Raw genomic sequence first — 18248 nt, forward strand, 5'->3', positions numbered from 1 at the left:
GTTTTTTGGGAGGTAAAATTAACAAAAACAAACAATTCAGGAATTGTTCTTTGAGGGTTTTTTTATGCCGTTCTGCGTGTGGTAAAAGTGATAAGGCAGCATTATTCTTCGGGTCAGTACGTTTACAGCGATACTACACTTACTGTATTTTTTTATGTTTTGGCGCTTTTACACAATAAAACAATTTTATAGAAAAATATATTTTTTTGGCATTGCTTTATTCTGAGCGCTATAACTTTTTTATTTTTCGGCTGATGGAGCTGTATGGCGGCTTTTTTTTGCGGAACAAGATGACGTTTTCAGCAGTACCATTTTTATTTCTATTTTGTTTTTTGATCGCATTTTTTTCACTTTTTGTTTGGCGATATGATGAAAAAGCATATTTTTTTGCTCCGTTTTTTATTTATTTTTATTACGGTGTGCACAGAAGGAGTAAATTAGTGTGACAGTTTAATCGCTCGGGTTGTTTTGGATGCGGCGATACCAAATATGTGTACTTTTTTTGGTTTTGTAAAAATATACGGATTTATTGGTTTAATATTTTATTTATTTATTTTTATTTATTTTGTGATTTTTTTTAACAGTTTAAAAACTTTTTTTTTTACTTTTTTTTACATTTTTACTTAGTCCCTGTATGGGACATTAATTTTTATTTTTCTTACCACTGATCTCATGTAATGTAATAGACATATATTACATTACATGAGATCTTCGCTGACTGTTTCACAGTCAGAGTCTCCTGCCAGGCTTCAGCTGCAGGCTGAGCCAGGCAGGACACCATATATGGCAGATCTGGAGGCGGTCATGTGACCTCCAGCTGCCATAGCAACCCCAGGTCCTGGAAGCTATCAGGGGTCGTCGGAGAGGTAAGTAAGACGACCCCCTCTCCTCCTTCTATCTTCTATATGCCGCGATCACTATAGATCGCGGCATATAGAACATAGCAAAGGGTTAACATCACTGGGACCTGATCCAATCAGGTCCCGATGATGTCCCCTGTCAGAGCTAATGCTCTGCACCGGAATCGCAGTGCTTGCAGGACCCTGGGGGTCCTGAGCGCTGCGAGACCACCCACCGTTTTTAAACGTCGGCGCTGCACAGAGCCCAGCAAGCGTTTATCTACAGTGGGCGGTCGGGAACCGGTTAACATATTTCCCAGGAAAATCCATTTTGGGTTTGTTTTTGCATGTTTTATTGTGAGTCCGTAAAAGTGGTGTAATACTCTGACAACATTGTTGACAGCAGTGACCTGGAAGTCAGAAATGCTTCAAGGGGTCTTTCTCATGCTGTTCCCATGACATTTGAGCACCGTTCCCATCGATTTGGGCAAACTTTAGGCCCTCTGCAGGCCGCCGGGGGGAGCCGCCTGTAAAATGCTTGAGTTTCCCATAGACTTACATTGGGCTTGTTGCTCGGGTCGAGCACCTGAATATTCCAATGTGCTCCACCTGAGCAACGAGTCCCCGAGAATTTTAGTGCTCGCCCATCACTAATGCTTATGTTTGAAACTTTTGCTTCGTAGCCATGGATCACTGTATAAACTGTATATATTTTTTTCCCTAACTCCCATCATTAAAACGGACTTCCTGGATAAGCCCATGTTTGGTGTTTTGCACCGGACACTCAGTATCTGGTACAAAACCCAAACTTATAAGTTCGGGTTCGCTCATCTCTAGTCATAACTCAGAGTTGATTTACCTTTTTTAAGATCCTCATGCCTACAGTCATGGCCAAAAGTATTGAGAATGAGACAAATAGTAATTTTTCCAAAGTTTACTGCTTCATTTTTTGTAATGGCAATTTGCATATACTCCTGAATGTCAAAGAGTGATCAGCTTAACAGCAATTACTGTACTTGCAAAGTCAATATTTGCCCAGAAAATGAACTTTAACCCCCAAAACACATTTCAACATCATTGCAGTCCTGCCTTAAAAGGAGCAGCTAACATCGTTTTAGTGATTGATCCATTAACACAGGTGTGGGTGTTGATGAGGCCAGGGCTGGCGATCAATCAGTCATGATTAAGTAAGAATGACATCACTGGACACTTTAAAAGGAGGCTGGTTCTTGGTATCATTGTTTCTCTTCAGTTAACCATGGTTATCTCTAAAGAAACACGTGCAGCCATCATTGCAAAAATGGCCTAACAGGGAAGAGTATCGCAGCTACAAAGATTGCACCTCAGTCAACAATCTATTGCATCATCAAGAACTTCAAGGAGAGAGCTTCCATTGTTGTCAAAAAGGCTCCAGGGCGTCCAAGAAAGACCAGCAAGCGCCAGGACCGTATCTTAAAACTGTTTCAGCTGCGGGATCGGACTACCAGCAGTGCCGAGCTTGCTCAGGAATGGCAGCAGGCTGGTGTGAGTGCTTCTGCACGCACTGTGAGGTGGAGACTCTTTGAGCAAGGGCTGGTTTCAAGGAGGGCAGCAAAGAAGCCACTTCTCACCAGAAAAAACATCAGGGACCGACTGATATTCTGCAAAAGGTACAGGGAGTGGACTGCTGAGGACTGGGGCAAAGTCATTTTCTCTGATGAATCCCCTTTTCGATTGTTTGGGACATCTGGAAAACAGCTTATTCGGAGAAGAAGAGGTGAGCGCTACCACCAGTCTTGTCTCATGCCAACTGTAAAGCATCCTGAAACCATTCATGTGTGTGGTTGCTTCTCAGCCAAGGGAATCGGCTCACTCACAGTCTTGCCTAAAAACACAGCCATGAATAAAGAATGGTACCAGAATGTCCTCCAAGAGCAACTTCTCCCAACCGTCCAAGAGCAGTTTGGCGCCCAACAATGCCTTTTCCAGCATAATGGAGCACCTTGCCATAAAGCAAAGGTGATAACTAAATGGCTCATGGAACAAAACATAGAGATTTTGGGTCCATGGCCTGGAAACTCCCCAGATCTTAATCCCATTGAGAACTTGTGGTCAATCATCAAGAGACGGGTGGACAAACAAAAACCAACAAATTCTGGCAAAATGCAAGCATTGATTATGCAAGAATGGACTGCTATCAGTCAGGATTTGGTCCAAAAGTTGATTGAGAGCATGCCAGGGAGAATTACAGAGGTCTTGAAGAAGAAGGGGCAACACTGCAAATATTGACTTGCTGCATTAACTCATTCTAACTGTCAATATAACCTATTGGTACTCATAATATGATTGCAATTATATTTCTGTATGTGATATAAACATCAGACAAACACTAATAAAACCAGAGGCCAGCAGATCATGTGAAAATATAATTTTGGTGTCATTCTCAATACTTTTGGCCATGACTGTAGTCTATATGGGACAGAAATGACAAAGAGTTCCTCTTGCCCTGGAGATCCTGTCCTGCAGTCCACAGGCAACACATTGATTTGAGTGGGTACCATGTAATTTTTCATCCTTTCCTATGATGGCAATGCAGGGATCCTTTATGCTAACTCAAAAACCATAGCTGATCACTGAGGGTCTTTGTGATCTGATTATGGGGACTTGACCAAGGAGAACCTCATATTTTCTTAACTATCAAACTGTTTAGGCTAGAAATGGATGTTTCCAGGTAGAAGTATTTGATTGAAATTGCCCTTTAAGACAAGTTTTATCAGCATAAGATACTGTACACACATCCTGGCTGAATCCCATTAATGGAATTATTTGCAGAATCATATATACATATGGTACATTTCTTAGTAATGAGATTACTTCCACTTAATTAGAAATGAAATTTAATAAGAAAGAGAGTCATAAATAATTCCACTCCCAAAAATAGGTCATAAATAATAATCTTTTAAGTCTAGATTATATTACACATCAAAAGATACATGATGTAATAGAGATCTAGAAATTGTTATCCACACATTGTGGAATAGATTCAGAATACGGTAACTGTGTTTCTATTAACAATTACAAATACATACGCATTCCTTATTAATTAATTTATTTTTTTACAGTGTGCTCAATTATATATTTCATTAATTGCATGTTATTCCATAATTAATTGCTATTTTCCACAGACTTGTTACCTCTATGATATGAATATAAGACCTAGAGATGGAAGTAGTATCATCCTACTTCCTTTGAGGGATGCCTGTATCCTGTGATTGGCCCTAAGTTATCAAATATTTATGGAAAATCAGTAAACTTTATTATGGAACATTATATTTAACTAGTTTCCTATCTGTGTTCCTCAGGGGTGTGGTCATAGTGGGTGCAGCAAAAGTAACCATACCAGGGCATTGGAGCTTAAAGGGGTCCATAAGCTTTTTTGCCACATTAGAAGTCATAAGTAATAACAATTGCTTTTGGTTTGTGAGGAGGGCAGTGTTACAAATTTAGTTTGTTTTTGGATTCAAGTTATGCCCCTGCTTAATCCATTTTCACTTTCTATTTCATGTACCGTAATCATCCATATCTGTCAGTAAAGTTCCTATAAGTGCTGATGCTTTGTAAAAAAAAAAAATCAGTCTAAGGTCACATTCACAAGCTCAGTGTTTGGTCAGTATTTTACATCAGTATTTGTAAAAGCCAAAATCAGAAGTGGAACAATCAGAGGAAACGTATAATAGAAACATGTCACCACTTCTGCATGTTTCACCCAGTCCTGGTTTTGGCTTAGAAATACTGATGTAAAATACTTGTAACACCTGCACATGGAACTGTCAGATCAGCTACTGGTATACTGGGACTTACAGCCACTAAGAAGAGCTTTGCAGCTGCTGTTAAACAGGGACCTACAGACGTTAATCGTTTTTCCCCTGAGCTGCAGTGGACTACAAGTCCCAGGGACCCTTGTTTCAGTCAGATGACACAGCCTGAAAGGATAGAAGGAGAGAGAGTGGATTGGAGGAGGAGGGACTTGGGGGAGGGAGCTGGGCAGGAAGTGAAAGTAAACGTTCAGAGGAAAGAGAGCGTGGCAGCTTGCTGTGAAAGACGGAGCGCTGTGGATTTGTATTCCTCTACGCTGCAGAGTGTGGCAGTCCTCTCTGATACACCCGCGCTGCTGGAGAGAGCGCGGTCTTGTCACCCTGTGAAGCAAGTGACATCAAGGACTCGGGGAGTTCTGCCGGCACTCCCACCATATAAAGGGCAGAATCCTGCCGCCCCCAGCTGGTGTCCAGGGAAACATACGACCGTTTGAGACGCACCGTGAGTGCCCTTCTGAGACTTGTGGTTCTACCAGCACTATTTACAGTGAGTACACTACAACCCAGACTATTGACATTAATATTCATCTAAGTGCACCAACGGTTATAATTTGCGCGCCAACATCCGCGGCAACTGGGCCCCAACGTTTGGACTAAGTTAATACAAAAAAGGGAAAACCTGCTACGTTATATTTGCAGGGACGGGGCAGAATAAGATTGTGATATGTATATGACTTTTACAGAGCACCGTTACTTGTATTGTATGTTATTTCTTTAAATCCACCTAATTTCTGCTGCATAGCAATAAACCTGTTAAACAGTTTTACTCCTGTTCCGGGTGAGTGTGTACTGAGCTGTAGCAGGGGCTACCCAAATCAGTCCCTGGCAGAAGATAACAGTCCTTCTGCAGTCCCAGTGAGAGCTCCAATCAAGATTCGGGTGGAGGCACTGCGCCCTAGAGAGATGAGACCCCCCATAACACCCAGCGTACCGTGGTAGCCCTAAAGGGGTGTTACATACTGAATGTGTGAACATGGCCTAAGGATCAGTGGGGACAAGTGAGATTGAATCTAAATTCTCAAATATTTATGGTATATCAGTAAAAGTTAACATTTTTGTCAAGCTAAATTAAAATTACCTTTAAAGTGTAGCTAACATGAGAAAATCTTCTATTATTTAAATCAGATGTTTTTGTGTTAAAATATGTCTTCCTCTTGTTTCAGGAAACAACACCTGTATACAGTACAGACCAAAAGTTTGGACACACCTTCTCATTTAAAGATTTTTCTGTATTTTCATGACTATGAAAATTGTACATTCACACTTAAGGCATCAAAACTATGAACTAACACATGTGGAATTATATACTTAACAAAAAAGTGTGAAACAACTTAAAATATGTCTTCTATTCTAGGTTCTTCAAAGTAGCCACCTTTTTCTTTGATGACTGCTTTGTACACTCTTGGCATTCTCTTGATTAGCTTGAAGTGGTAGTCACCGGAAATGGTCTTCCAACAATCTTGAAGGAGTTCTCAGAGATGCTTAGCACTTGTTGGCCCTTTTGCCTTCACTCTGCGGTCCAGCTCACCCCAAACCATCTCGATTGGGTTCTGGTCTGGGGACTGTGGAGGCCAGGTCATCTGGCGTAGCACCCCATCACTCTCCTTCTTGGTCAAATAGCCCTTATACAACCTGGAGGTGTGTTTGGGGTCATTGTCCAGTTGAAAAATAAATGATGGTCCAACTAAACGCAAACCGGATGGAATAGCATGCCGCTGCAAGATGCTGTGGTAGCCATGCTGGCTCAGTATGCCTTCAATTTTGAATAAATCCCCAACAGTGTCACCAGCAAAGCACCCCCACACCATCACACCTCCTCCTCCATGCTTCACGGTGGGAACCAGGCATGTAGAGTCCATCCGTTCACCTTTTCTGCGTCGCACAAAGACACGGTGGTTGGAACCAATGATCTCAAATTTGGACTCATCAGACCAAAGCACAGATTTCCACTGGTCTAATGTCCATTCCTTGTGTTCTTTAGCCCAAACAAGTCTCTTCTGCTTGTTGCCTGCCCTTAGCAGTGGTTTCCTAGCAGCTATTTTACCATGAAGGCCTGCTGCACAAAGTCTCCTCTTAACAGTTTTTGTAGAGATGTGTCTGCTGCTAGAACTCTGTGGGCATTGACCTGGTCTCTAATCTGAGCTGCTGTTAACCTGCGATTTCTGAGGCTGGTGACTCGGATAAACCTATCCTCAGAAGCAGAGGTGACTCTTGGTCTTCCTTTCCTGGGGCGGTCCTCATGTGAGCCAGTTTCTTTGTAGTGCTTGATGGTTTTTGCAACCGCACTTGGGGACAGTTTCAAAGTTTTCCCAATTTTTCGCACTGACTGACCTTCATTTCTTAAAGTAATGATGGCCACTCGATTTTCTTTACTTAGCTGCTTTTTTCTTGCCATAATACAAATTCTAACAGTATATTCGGTACGACTATCAGCTGTGTATCCACCAGACTTCTGCACAACACAACTGATGATCCCAACCCCATTTATAAGGCGAGAAATCCCACTTATTAAACATGACAGGGCACACCTGTGAAGTGAAAACCATTTCCGGTGACTACCTCTTGAAGCTCATCAAGAGAATGCCAAGAGTGTGCAAAGCAGTCATCAAAGCAAAAGGTGGCTACTTTGAAGAACCTAGAATATAAGACATATTTTCAGTTATTTCACACTATTTTGTTTAGTATATAATTCCACATGTGTTAATTCATAGTTTTGATACCTTCAGTGTGAATGTACAATTTTCATAGTCATGAAAATACAGAAAAATCTTTCAATGAGAAGGTGTGTCCAAACTTTTGGTCTGTACTGTATTGCCGACAATGGTCAGTCCGCAATCCTATCTTTTGTACTGAAGCATCTAACGAGCTTGTACAAAGTTCATTTTGAAGGAAGGGGAAGGAGGTGAGCTGTTACATTGCCTATTGTGATTGTGGCTCCTATGTTATCAGCTGGGTGTAAAGGTGTTACAAGTTAACATAATTCTGTGTCTGATGATAAGAAGATGATGAAAACTGCTGCTGAAAGGACCAGAAGTAAGAGTCTAAAAAAGCCCAAGTGGCCAGTGTGAAAACTGCAATATTAGAAATTATTATTTTTTTAAATTATAATCATAATATGATGAAAATAATTGACATTTAAAAAAAATATATGCAACACAAAAACCTAATTTAAGCAATAGGTCATTTTCTAATTATAGTTTCCATATAACTAGCCTCCTGTGAGTTCCTCGTGGGCATGGTTATAGAAAGTAGAGATAGAGATGAATTAATTATATCAGGGCCCTGGTATTTGACGGGGTCCAAAGAAGAGACCAATAATATAAATGGCTTATGGTTCACAAGTGAACGCCTGTTACAGATTTTGCATTAGGGGCCCAGAGGCTTCAAGTTACACCCCTGCTTAATCCATTTTATTTTTTTCTTTCATGTAGTTTACACATCTCTACAGAGTTATAATCCCATCTATCCATGATTTCTCCAGCAAGTGCAGATGTTTTTGGAAGAAGAACCAAACTGTTTAGGCTCACCTGGTAAGGTGGATCCTCTAAGAATCAGGTCCGGATGGGCACACAGCCCCTGGCGTTGATGCAGAAAGCAGGAAAGCACGTGATAAGCGAGGACTTGGCACACAAAGGAATCTCCGGAGCAGCAGGATGGACGAAGTGGAAACCAGCAGGGATGGAAGCAAGTTGAAGCACAGAAAGTGGAGCAGAAGTTTAGGGTCTCAATCCCAAGACAGTGGTGTGTGTCTAAATGAGCCTTAATTACGTCTAGGGAGATGATGTAATTGTTCTACTCTGGACAACCTTCAAAACCCAATGCGGAGCACAGCAGAGGGCAGCGAACCCAGGGGAAGGAAACAGAGCACTGGATACCAAGGACAGGTGTGTAACACAAACTGTATAAAAGTCTTCAATGGGTACAGATAAATTGTAGATGGCGACAATGCTGTGCCCACTACCTCTAAGTGGCTTTGTGTAACATACCTGGCGGCGACCTTGCATAGTGGTCCATCTCCCACTGTGCAAGAGCGCACACTTGATCTCCAGTCCAGAATGTCTCTCTGGCTTCCCTCCATGCTGTCTGTTTGTGTCTGTTTCTGCTGCTTAAGGGCGGCGCCCGATCACTTCCTGCTTTTTGTACCTGCTGTGGGTCACACCCCTTGTGCGTCCTCAGCCTATTGCTGTCTGTCACCTGGTATATAACTCAGCTGCTCCAATCATCCCTGCCTGAGCATAGTGTTTCATTCAGTGTGTGCTTGCACTCTGAAGGTGCCAGGTCCCGTTCTGTGTTCTCTTGTCTGCCTATCCTGGAGGCTGTATTTCCAGGCCTGTCTGAACACGCTCCTAGCCTGTTCCTCCCGCTTTCTAGGGGCCGATTACCTAGACCTGCTCCTGTATCTTGTCTGTCCTGTCTGAACACGCTCCTAGCCTGTTCCTCCCGCCTTCTAGGGGCCGATTACCTAGACCCGCTCCTGTATCTTGTCTGTCCTGTCTGAATACGCTCCTTGCCTGTTCGTCCCGCCTCTCTGGGGGCAGTATTCCCAGACCCGCTCCTGTATCCCGCTGCAGTGTCGGTCTCCTCCGTACACTCAGTTCCAGTCTGAACTCTCTCCTATCCTTTACCTGTTTTGCCTCTATGTCCGTTCCCTTCCTTTTTCTGCAGAGTCTGAACTCGTACCTAACTCCTGCTTGTTGTCTCTGTACTCCTGTTTGTGAGTTTGTGGTCCACTCGCTACTTCACTGCAAGTACCCTGTGGGTATCTGGCTCTGCCTTTCTCTTCCTGTCTGTTCCGTGTGAACAGAGCCCTGTCCCCCCTGCTCCGACTCCTTTGCTCACCGCTCCGGTGGTTCTAGCCTGCTCTGACTCCTTTGCTCACCGCTCCGGCGGTTCTAGCCTGCTCTGACTCCTATGCTCACCGCTCCGGCGGTTCTAGCCTGCTCTGACTCCATTGCTCACCGCTCTGGCGGTTCTAGCCTGCTCTGGCTCCTTTGCTCGCTGCTCCGGCAGCCTTGCTCCGCTCTGACCCTTTTGCTCACTGCTCCGGCAGCCTTGCTCCGCTCTGACCCTTTTGCTCACTGCTCTGGCAGTCTCGCTCCGCTCTTATCCTTTTGCTCACTGCTCCGGCAGTCTTGCTCCACTCTTGCTCACCGCTCCAGGCGGCCTCGTCCTGCTTTACTCTTGCTCACTGCTCCGGCAGTCTCGCTCAGCTCTGACCCTTTGCTCACCGCTCCTGGTGGCCTTGTCCTGCTCTACTCTTGCTCACCGCTCCAGGCGGCCTCGTCCTGCCCTGCTCTCGCTCACCTCTCTGGGCGGCCTCACTCTGCTGTGTTTGTCCGCCACATCTGTGGTTCTGTTCCTGAGTCCCAATGTGTACTGGGTCCTATCCCGCCAATGTCCCTACCTGCTAGTGCCTCCCTGTCTGCACTCTAGCTGTGCTTGCCTGTACCCCTCTGCCTGTATTGTTCCTGAGTCCCAGTGTGTACTGGGTCCTATCCCGCCTGTGTTCCTACCTGCTAGTGCCTCCCTGTCTGCACTCTAGCTGTGCTTGCCTGTACCCCCTGCCTGCATACCCGCCTGCCTGCATCCCAGTCGAGCCAGCCTATACCCACCAGTCTGTGTGCCAGCCTACCAGTCTGTTCCTGTATTCCCCTGTGTGGGTCAACAGCCGTGTCCGGGGTCAGTCCTGGAGTAGCACCTGGTCCCTCTGCTCGGTTCCTCCTTGGTGCACTGGCGTCGTATGCCGTCGTGCGACCCTGGTCGGATCGGGTGAATACCTAGTTACGCCCCTCCAGGCATTCACTCTCCGGCACGGTCCAGTGGAATCACTACAATCACACGCACACGCCGCTCAGCCCGGGCGTGTGCATTACATTTTGCTACTTCACCTTTCGGTTTATAAGTAAAATAAGATGTACGTTAATCGCGTGTAGTTGGGATATTTAATAAGTGACACATTGCTGATCTCAGTGATCGGCATCTTAGAAGATGTGGGGTGAGAAAACTTTTTGAGAAGCCAAATTCTCTAAAGCATGAAAACAATAAGAGCACAATGACTGCACACAAAGGAGGTAGCATAGCTGGAGCTGTGGTTTATTCCATGTTTCCAATAAGAGCTGTTATTGTTATGTAACGACAAAACACTCAGCGCCGGCCAATTTCTATTCAGCTGTTGTTTAATGGTTGAGGAAATTGACTTATTCTGCTTACTTTACACGCTAAGGATTTATTTCATGATCAGTGATATTCCTTTCATCCGGCATTATATAGTCTGGAAATTCTTGCACACTATTGTTGGACGATCAGAAATGTCACACGATCAGAAGCAGAAAATCGAACACGGAGCAATATAAACCGTTCCCTGCAAAAATCACATGTATGTGCCTGGCGGAAAGGGAATTCCACAATATGAGTACATGAGTGAATGGATAGGTCCATCACATCCCTCATGGGAGCGCAGAGGCGATTGATAGCTGTCCACCTATACTAATAGCCTTAGCTGGAGAAAGTTTAGATTCCAGTTGTCAGAAAAGCCAGATCAAAGGTGACATCAGAATATTTTATGACAGTGTTTATGTCATGGCTCCATTATCAACAGAAGCCATAATGCTAATCTGAACCAAGACTAAAGGTGTCCATATGCTTTTTACACAGAAAGTCAATACTTCTGGGGATCGTCCCTTATCTCATTGGCCCACACACATTTCACAGGAGGACTACGTTCTGTATTTTTAGAAGATTGAAATCCTTCCGGTCTCAAATAACAGAGTCCATCTGTCCCTAGTTCTGTAGCTTGAAGTCCTCTCTAAAGCTTGTTCTCAGGGCATCAGACCCTCACTTGTCTTTGGCACCTCTCGTGGTGGGTAGATTGGTTACTGTACACACAGTCTGAGCCTTATTACCCCCACTTCATGGCACCACCTTCTTATATCACCACTTATATCACCACCTCCAGGTTACTTCTCCCTGCATCACCATGTTGCCCCTGCTCATGCCATGTTCTGCCTAGTCCTACGTTGCCGCCGGTATCCTTTTCCTCCTGATTGGGAGGTAGGAAACTCAGTTTTCTGGTGACCAGGGACACTGTGATATTTGCAACAACCCTGATTAAACACTCTATGTTCTCTCTTGATGCAGAGTAACACAAAAAAAGAACCCAAGTCACACAATAATAAAGTTATTAAAGACATAGTTGGCAAGTCTAAAGGATGCCTTTTTGGGAAGATAATGCTACTTGCACATTATGTGTGTGGCAAACATATTTTACCTGGAGCCTTGCCATTTTTTTCTGTCCCCTTCATCTCCTTTCCATGGCTCGTCCACACCAGTTTGGACTCTGAAACTCTGCCTGTTGGTGGAGCAACTTATCGTCATGCACAAGAAACCTTCCAAAGTCTAAGAGCATGTAGTGTGCTCGAAACGCGTCCAGTGGTCCTAGTTTCTCCTTTCCCCGTACACCTCCCCATCATGGTTGTACCTGAGTCCCTGCTTTTAATGGATTGAATAAAGCATGATTTTTTTTTATTGTGCAAGCTGGATTTCTTTTACTCACAAGTGTGTACTGCTTCTGGCAGAGACAACTCTCCGTGCTTCACATCACAAATTTTCTGGACTCCTATTAAGGAGGGTTGTCAAGTATGCGTAAGGAATACCCTCTTACATTTGATCACCCAATAAAGAAACGGCTGCAGACAATTTGAGCTGACACCATTGCCCACTGACCCTACTGCCCATTGGAGAAATGCAAGACTCTACATTCGGGCAAGAAAAACTAAAATTGCATCTACAGAATGGGAGGAATAGACCAAAGCAACAGCATGTGTGAAAAAAACTTGGGTATAGATCACAGACTGCACGTGAGTCAACAGTCTGATACAGCAGCAAAAAAGGCAACCAAAGTTCTGGGATGTATTAAGAGAAGCATAGAGTCTTCTAGATCACGTGAATTAATTATCCCCCTCTACTCCACCTTGGTCAGACCTCATCTGGAATACTGTGTCCAGTTTTGGGGACCACATTTTAAAAAAGACATAAAAAAACTAGCAAGTTCAGAAAAAAGTTACCAGGATGGTGAGCGGACTGCAAACTAAGTCCTACGAGGAACAGTTAAAGGATCTGGGAATGTTTAGCTGCAAAAAATAAGGCTAAGAGGAGACTTAATAGCGGTCTACAAATATCTGAAGGGATGTCAGTGTAGAGGAATCATCCTTATTCTCACTTGCACATAGAAACACAAGAAGCAATGGGATGAAACTGAAATGGAGAAAATACAGATCAGATATTAGAAAAAACTTTTTGACTGAGGGTGATCAATGAGTGGAACAGGCGGCCACGAGAGGTGGTGAGTTCTCCTTCAATGGAAGTCTTCAAACAGGAGCTGGACAGACATCTGTCTGAGATGGTTTAGTGAATCCTGCATTGAGCAGGGGGTTGGACACGATGACCCTGGAGGTCCCCTCCAACTCTAACATTCTAGGATTCTATGCCTTACAGTTGAGGTTTTTAATTGCAGATTTTGAGCCCGCCGTAAAATCTGCATGTATAACGTGCAAGTTTTGCAGCTGATTTCTGGCAGATTTTACACTTTGCATTAGTTACATGCTCTACATTTCTTGCAGACTTGTTTCCCATACATGTTTGCAGGGTTTTGTTAACCCGTTCACATGTACTGCACCATAATTTTTCTTACAAAATTTGCCCCAAAAGCCTGCAAGGAACCTGAGCGTGACTTCTTGATGCCAATAATCTGTCCTGGGCTGAAAGTTTGCTTTTCCATCGATTCACATTGCCGCTACTTCCACTACAAGTTCTGATACTTCTGAAACCATGACGCTTATATGATGTGTCAGTCCTGTGAATTCTTCCTTTTGGAATAAAACATACATTGAGGTCACATCCAATGTCAACGTAAAATGTCACCGCATACAATAAAATTATCCACGGCAGCGGAGAGAAGAGACGAGCGTGCAAATCATTCCAAGCCGAATGCTTGATATCATTTTGATTTAAGCACAAATGGGAAAAAAACAGACATTGTCATATTGTGGAGCTCGCTCGCTGTACATGTGTGAACTATTCTTGTGGAGCCAGATAGGAACAACGCGATGGCGTCCAAAACTGACTGATATCATTAAAGTCAAAAGACAATTGAGCTCTGTCATGACAAAATGATAAGTGTGCGAAACGGAATGAGACAAAGTGTGATAGATGAAGCCAAAGTGCTGAAGCCAAGTGGGCTAACGCAATGAGCGGAGCCTGATCCGTCCCCTAATGGTCGTATCTGGATGAAAGCACAATGAAGCCAGTGCTGCAGAATCATCGCTTATAACTACGACCTCTTTATAAAGCCATTTTAAAAGAGACTTCTTGTAAATACTTGGATTCTACATGTAATAACAATTGTGGAGCATTCTGTCTGCATGAACCTTGCGCTCCAATCCACCGATGGGTCCTCTGGTCCTGGGTCTGTGTCGCTGCTATTCCAGTCTTGTGCCCAACACAAGACAGCATTCCCAGTGTCGAGACGTGACCGTGGGTGTGAAATTGGTTGCTGACTGGCTCCTTTTAATTGCTAAGTCAGACCCCTGATAAGGGACTGGAAGCGCAGTAGCAGGGACCTGGGACCGAAGCGGCTACCAGTGGATTGGAGCACTGAGGCCGAATCAATTCAAAAGAGTTAATAGAAAATGGTTGGATTGCTATGAAAAGACATTTATTATGTTCTGAAGTCTCTACAGACCCCAAAGTATAATAAACAGAAGGGAAAGAAGAGATAAAGAAGTAGTAAAATATATTGTACTCACCTGTCTTTAGCCCTCACTTTTCATTAGACCAGCTACCTCGCTACCGCATCTCACCGGTGCTCCACACTGGTCTTTGGATCTTTGGTCCACCGGTCTTTGGTAATTGACCTCACGAGTTCACGAGAAAGGCCAATGCTCATCATTGACTTCAATGACATTTAGCACCCCCCAACATGACTGTGTGAGTCCAATTACTGTCCTCTCACCTGGAATGGAGCAATGGAAGAACCAAAGACCGCTGCGAAGGACCGATGAGCTGCATTAGTGGCTGAGGTGCTGCAAACACAGTTGTCTATGACTAGTGAGCATAATGTATATTATTATATTTTATTTTAATATTTTTACCCCTCAAAAGAAGACAGGTTGCAATTTTTCTGCATTCGTGCTAACTGAATCCCAAAAAATATTCGTAAGGTTTTAGTTAAGTTGATTTGTTACAGATTAGTTGATTCATCTCTATAGAGTTGAGAAAAAAGTATCACAAGACCCTGGTCCAGTGAGCACGTCGGTATCCCATTTACCTCTTTTGATTAGTTTCCCCCCATAACGTCATGAGTGCGTTGGCGCTGCACTGTAATGACATCATATCCTAATTAGAAGAGGCATCGGGCAATGCTGCCAGGTAGGAGGAGAAGGTTCACAGAGCTTCTCCTCCTACAGTTCAGCAGCCACTGATTATTGATGAGGCTCCTGCAAATCTTTTTGAGCAACTCTATACCTTACTAATTAAAGTTGCTTTAACTGTATTTTTTCCATGGAAGACCCTTTTAATAAGTCGGACATTGACTAACAGAGTAGCTATCTATAGGTGGCATTAGAGAGACAGTTTCTTCCTTGTTCAGGAGGGGAAATTATTTGCATACTTTCTCCCAGGAAGCTATGCCTTTAAGCAATAATCTCTATAAGAACAATGATTTTTATTAGTGATGAGCGAGTATGTTCTGTTAAACCTTTCGGCGAGCATGCTCGAGTGGTCGCCAAGTATCTTCAGCATGCTCGGGTGTTATGTTTCAGTCACTCTGTTTGACAGCTTTAATACATGTAAGCAAAGCCTAAGAAACAAACATTCCTCACATGTATTAAAGCTGTCATACAGTCGCAAATTATGAACATGAGGTGACTGAAAAATAACACCCGAGCACGCTGAAGATACTCGGAAAAAACCCGAGCATGCTCGTAAATCTCGAGTAACGAGCATGCTCGCTCATCACAAATTTTTATTCTAGGGGATATGTTTCCTTTTCTAAGGTTCCTCTGATACATTAAAAATATATTCAAGCCCAATCGCCGTCTGATTCATGATTCAGACGCATCTTTGCGAGACAAGAAGAAATTTGCAAAATAAATGATATTAAATTGACTAATTGATTCCAGACAGGGGCCAGAAGTTGCAGGTGGTGAGCAGCTAATGAAAGTCCATAAATCACCGGCGACAATTGTGAGTCTTGTTTTCTTTATTTAAAAACTACCTGCTCTCGGAGACGCCATTGATTTGCGTGAGGACTGGTAACAAAAAAAAAAAATGAGGGTTTTTTTTGTGTGTGTGTGAACAGTGAAGAGATACACTTAATCCAATTTGACAGGCAATGCCAAAGATGCCAGTGGTAATTAATTAGCCCGTAATTTAGACCGCAGAACAACAGGATATAGGAATCGGTGTTCAGTGCCATTTCCCCTTAGGCTCCATCTTACGGGGTCAGGTTTATGTCTGTTGTGTTGAAGGTCAGTAAATAAATTGGCAGAGGGCCACGGCGCTGGACGTTTCATGATAGATATCCTTCACCCTCCTAAGTGCCTCTGGCATTCGCAGGCCGGAATGAAACCGTAATTCTCTTCTTTTTCTCCAGAATTGAACGTTCCTTTTCTTGAAGGATTTTAGCAGAGAAAGAAGTTGAACTTATATGGCATTCAATTGTCATACGGCGGACTGTCTACAACACAGACCCAAAGTATCAGAAATCACTTTCCATCTTTACTACATTCACTAGCCATAGCAGAATAATGTGCTCATATTAGAGATGAGCTTTTCATTTTCAAACTTGTGTTGAGACAAAAATACTCCATAGCCTTCAATTTCTCTGAAAAATTTGAATTTCAATCTTCACCTTTTCCCACACTAAATCTTTCTCACTGCTGCACTGTCACGCACTATTTGTACAGTTTATTCAGTGTTTTACAACTTTTTCTACCTATCTCTATAGCCAAGCTATGACATCCTCTGCAAATTCACCACAAAATGGCTGCTGCATTCCCTACCTATGCTTTTATACAGGCTCTGATAGTTCCTGCTGATTGGCTGGGCTATACCATTTTATTTGATAGCTGCAGGGCATTATGGGGAAGCTCACGTGGCCGTGCTTCAGGTCATGTGATCCTTCTCTCCCTGAGGCCATCTTCAACAAATTGTTAAAATTCGACAGGTTCAGCAAATTCAACACAAATTTGATTCACATATCTCTAGTTTATATCGTTTGTAATCTCAGCTCAACCCACAGCATAAGGTCTCCATCGGGTGTCATATTTTTATTATTTCTTTATTATGCTTATTTATATAGCTCCATCATATTTCTCAGAGCTTCATAGACATTATCATCAATATCACTATTGGGGTTCACAATCTAAGTTCATATCAGTATAAACATACAAACTCCTTCCAGATGTTGTCCTTGGTGGGATTTGATCCCAGGACCCCAGTGATCAAAAGCAACGGTGCTAACCACTGAGCCACCATGTTACCCCTTTTGTTTGGAGTCATTTAATCCTAGAATAAATGGTTTTCTTTGTGGAGACCACTAGCCTTATGGGAATCTTATAGACCAGGCAATGCTTCCTGGGAAAATAATTATATGCAAATTAAGTCTGATTCAGAAGAAAGAAAGAAAGTGTTTCTCTAGTGCCACTTTTTGGAGGCAGGTAGCCAATAAGTCAAATTCTTGCAACACAACTAAGTATATAAGCCAAACCAGAGTCTCCTCATATAGATAGAGGCAGCCATCTGTGGACAGCTGTTTCTGGGTTCTTCCCTATGTTCACTGTAGAAAAGAGTATTGGCCGGATTGGTAAGAAGCCTATGATGTGGTTTCCATAGGTGGTACTAGTTTTCTTCCTTCTGGATGAGAGCTAATTTCATAGTTTTTAAACTTGAATGCAGATGTAAAACCATTAAGTTCAACCTTCCTCCTAACTTGTTGATCCAGAGAAAGGCAAAAACCCCATGAGGCAGGCAAAATCCCAATGGGGCAAACCCTTTTTTTCCCAGGGAGCATTGCTGGTACTTTAAAAGGAATTTGTCAAGTATGCCAAGGCTTATAAATTGCCACCAGTATCATACAGAACCATATTCCTTCATTTTATTTAAATTGTGAGCCCCGATGGGGACAGTGTCCATAATGTCTGTAAAGTGCTGTGGAATTAATGGTGCTATATATGTGAGTAAAATAAATGAATACATTTTAATCACATTTGTAGTGTGACAAAACTCTGCAGATATTGTTGTTGGAAACACTTTTTTTTACCACTTATAATGTGCTAATAGGCCAGGACTAATCCGGCAGGGCATGTATTCCTCTGGACAAGTCCCGGCCTTGGGTTCTGTAACCATTCCCTCTTGGTGTGATTGGATATAAAGGGGGAGACAACTGTCACGCTGTGACCATAGGAAATCCAGGGAGGATGGACCCTATACTGCCCCTTAATCTAGGGAAGCCGTAGTCTATCCCTAATCCTGGGGTTACCCCTGAAGGTGGAGATGC

The 18248-nt window shown here is 43.2% G+C and overlaps 1 protein-coding gene and 1 long non-coding RNA gene across 2 annotated transcripts in view; one reads left to right on the plus strand and one right to left on the minus strand.

The window, feature by feature from the left end:
• Window positions 1-8610, plus strand: part of LOC141161820 (uncharacterized) — a 101413-nt gene extending 92803 nt beyond the window's left edge. The window contains exon 3 of the long non-coding RNA XR_012250694.1: window positions 8125-8610. This is a non-coding gene — a long non-coding RNA (uncharacterized lncRNA). The remainder of the gene's footprint in view (window positions 1-8124) is intronic.
• The window catches only part of ARHGAP15 (Rho GTPase activating protein 15), a 1188983-nt gene that overhangs the window by 16790 nt on the left and 1153945 nt on the right, over window positions 1-18248 (minus strand). The gene's annotated exons all lie outside the window — the stretch shown is intronic.

This window comes from Phyllobates terribilis, unplaced genomic scaffold (assembly GCF_046119375.1).
Source record: "Phyllobates terribilis strain yellow unplaced genomic scaffold, ASM4611937v1 Scaffold_9__5_contigs__length_417890890, whole genome shotgun sequence".
Taxonomy (NCBI): Eukaryota; Metazoa; Chordata; class Amphibia; order Anura; family Dendrobatidae; genus Phyllobates; species Phyllobates terribilis.